The sequence below is a fragment of the Bubalus bubalis genome, chromosome 10 (assembly GCF_019923935.1).
Source record: "Bubalus bubalis isolate 160015118507 breed Murrah chromosome 10, NDDB_SH_1, whole genome shotgun sequence".
NCBI classification, from domain to species: domain Eukaryota; kingdom Metazoa; phylum Chordata; class Mammalia; order Artiodactyla; family Bovidae; genus Bubalus; species Bubalus bubalis.
Window position 1 is genome coordinate 72,614,349 of NC_059166.1, and position 3,664 is coordinate 72,618,012.

Genomic DNA, 3,664 nt, shown 5'->3' on the forward strand with positions numbered 1-3,664 from the left:
CAAAATTCTCCAAGCCAGACTTCAGCAATATGTGAACCGTGAACTTCCTGATGTTCAAGCTGGTTTTAGAAAAGGCAGAGGAACCAGAGATCCAATTGCCAACATCCACTGGATAATGGAAAAAGCAAGAGAGTTCCAGAAAAGCATCTATTTCTGCTTTATTGACTATGCCAAAGCCTTTGACTGTGTGGATCACAATAAACTGTGGAAAATTCTGAAAGAGATGGGAATACCAGACCACCTGACCTGCCTCTTGAGAAATTTGTATGCAGGTCAGGAAGCAACAGTTAGAACTGGACATGGAACAACAGACTGTTTCCAAATAGGAAAAGGAGTTCGTCAAGGCTGTATATTGTCACCCTGTTTATTTAACTTATATGCAGAGTACATCATGAGAAACACTGGACTGGAAGAAACACAAGCTGGAATCAAGATTGCTGGGAGAAAGATCAATCACCTCAGATAAGCAGATGACACCACCCTTATGGCAGAAAGTGAAGAGGAACTCAAAAGCCTCTTGATGAAAGTGAAAGAGGAGAGTGAAAAAGTTGGCTTAAAGCTCAACATTCAGAAAACAAAGATCATGGCATCCGGACCCGTCACTTCATGGGAAATAGATGGGGAAACAGTGAAAACAGTGTCAGACTTTATTTTTCTGGGCTCCAAAATCACTACAGATGGTGACTGCAGCCATGAAATTAAAAGACGCATACTTCTTGGAAGGAAAGTTATGACCAACCTAGATAGCATATTCAAAAGCAGAGACATTACTTTGCCAACAAAGGTCTGTCTAGTCAAGGCTATAGTTTTTCCTGTGGTCATGTATGCATGTGAGGGTTGGACTGTGAAGAAGGCTGAGTGCCAAAGAATTGATGCTTTTGAACTGTGGTGTTGGAGAAGACTCTTGAGAGTCCCTTGGACTGCAAGGAGATCCAACCAGTCCATTCTGAAGATCAGCCCTGGGATTTCTTTGGAAGGAATGATGCTAAAGCTGAAACTCCAGTACTTTGGCCACCTCATGCGAAGAGTTGACTCAGAAAAGACTCTGATGCTGGGAGGGATTGGGGGAAAGAGGAGAAGGGGACGACAGAGGATGAGATGGCTGGATGGCATCACTGACTCGATGGACGTGAGTCTGAGTGAACTCCGGGAGTTGGTGATGGACAGGGAGGCCTGGCGTGCTGCGATTCATGGGGTCGCAAAGAGTTGGACATGACTGAGCGACTGATCTGATATATCTGATCTGTGGACTCTGTGGTTAGGTTAGGTTAGTTAAGTTGCTTAGTCGTGTCCGACTCTTTGTGACCCCATGGACTGTAGCCTCCCAGGCTCCTCTGTTCATGGGATTTTCCAGGCAAGAGTATTGGAGTACTGGAGAGTACTACCATTTCCTTCTCCAGAGGATCTTCCTGACCCAGGGATCAAACCCAGGTCTCACGCATTGTAGGCAGACGCTTTACCATCTGAGCCATGGACAGAACATAATTCCAAGGTCAGGGGAGGGAGTGAGGAGCCTCTGCTGGGGTCAGTGGGCAGTCATGACCTCTCGATGACCTCCTCCAATGGTCCACCCTTATGACTTGCTCGTACAACCCTATACGAATCCTGTCTCCACAATGTGCTGTGAGTTACAAGCAGGGGGTTTCAGTAGCCTGGAGGCAGCTCATTTGATGGTGGTCTGGCTGCACTGGAGGCAGATGCCATAGCAGCAATAGAGGCACATACAAGAGAAAACACAGATCAAGATAATAATTCCCAAAATAAGTAAGAGTTTTTTTTCCACCAAGAGCATCAGGATCCAACCGTCGATTTATTAAAGTCCCATAGCCTGGGAGTCAGATCATGAGGGATAGTGTTGGAGGAGGTCATTGACAAGAAGTGATTGTCGCATGACCTGAGAGCCAGACGTGGGCAATCAGAGGCATCTAGTCTCCTTCTGTCCAGGGACTGTATGTCCTGCCCACCATTTCCACAGTAGAAGCCGTTTTCATGGATGCAGCCTTGGGAGAATAAGGTGTCCTGGAGACCATCTGGCTGCTACATGTGACTGAACTCTGCTAAGCTCTCTACATAAAGGTTTTACCATTCAGATGGGTTGTGGGAGAAGCCCAAGCTGAGCCTCATATATAAGTACCCTTACATATTAAACCCACCACCAACCAATTTGGAGTCACCTGCCTCTTTCTTCAATCTTGCCCTGCTGGGATAGCTTGAGAACCAATAGGGAAGAGTAAGGAATAAAGAGGATCCCTTTTCCTGGGAAGATACTCTAAACTACATTCCCTTGCCTATACCCTGAAAAGCCTCAGCTACAGAGAGCTGCTAATTCCAGGGTTCAGGGAAAAAGCAACAGCCTTGTTCAAGCCAAAGCAGGAACTCTTTCTTTGGGTGGGCTCTTCCCTAGGTCCCTGGACTGGATGCTGGGTTCCCTGGAGCACTTTTAAGCAAACCAGACTGCTCGGGCAAAGTTTTGAAAAACCGTTTTGGTAAGACAATGAAGGATGCATTTGTGTTCAGATTTACATTTTTAATGATATCCTTCTGTAGGTTGTATATCCAAGAATCCATGCCCCATAAACTGGATAAGTGAGGACAAATTGGGCTCAGGCTAAGGAAGTTGTTGCAGATTCAAGGTCTGGTGATTAGAAACTCTTCATGTTAGGACTAAGGGATTGTTTATGCTATATCTGGCTTCCTAGGTGGCTCAGACAGTAAAGAATCTTCCTGCAATACAGGAGACCCAGGTTCAATCACTGGGTCAGCAAGATCCTTTGGAGGGAGAAATGGCAACCCATTCCAGGATTCTTGCCTGGAAAATCCCATGGACAGAGGAGCCTGGTGGGCTACAGTCCATGGAGTGGCAAAGAGTTGGACATGACTGAGTGAGCACGCACACTGAGCAAACATGCTGTATTCATTGCAGAAAGGCTGGGCCACAGCATGTCTTACCTAGACCTGCTATGGACTCATGATTGAAAATTGCTGACTTCCACAGGTAATAGGATCTCTTTGAAGATATCTTTCTAATGTATTTACTTTCCAGACAGTCAAATGCCAGCCTGCTAACAGATGAGTTGTTTGTACTTTAAAAGTTTACTGTTCAAGTTAGGACATTCTTGATGGCATTTTATATTCTCTTTGCAGTGCAGCCAGCTGATTCATGCTGTATTCTGAAGGTTATGAGTCTCCATGTGATATTAAGAACTGTACGTCTGAACCATTAAAGAAGAAGTGTATAAAATGCAGCGTGGCTCAGTGGAACTATATGAGCCAGAAGTATTTCATTTTATGCCCTGGCTCTAGCTATATTTGTAGCTTTTGAGCACTGGCAGTTCTTCTACTTTCACTTTTGGAGTTATAGCTGTCTCCTCTGTCGAAAAACAGAGAGCAAGGTTATTACCAGATGAGTTCTTTATATTTATTATATGTGTTTTCAGCTCAACTTACAAATGCCCCTATTTACTGAATTGCTGCTATATGTAAAGTTTTGTACTAGATGCTTGAGAGGACTACCAAGATGATTCAGATATAGAGCTGGGGAATTTATAAGTACACCATAATTGAACTGCATGGTAGAATGTGTTGGAGAGTATTAGGAAAGTACAAAGCATTAGAGATTCAAGAAAGGGAGATGACATATTGTTTGTGAGATCTGGAAAAGCTG

At 44.5% G+C, this 3,664-nt stretch overlaps 1 long non-coding RNA gene across 1 annotated transcript; it reads left to right on the forward strand.

Annotated features, from left to right (window-relative positions):
- Positions 1-2,288: 2,288 nt before the first annotated feature.
- On the forward strand, positions 2,289-3,220 carry LOC123327872. The gene is made up of 3 exons (XR_006542549.1): positions 2,289-2,486; positions 2,924-2,995; positions 3,145-3,220. It is a non-coding gene; the product is annotated as an uncharacterized LOC123327872 (long non-coding RNA).
- The last annotated feature ends 444 nt before the right edge of the window (positions 3,221-3,664 follow it).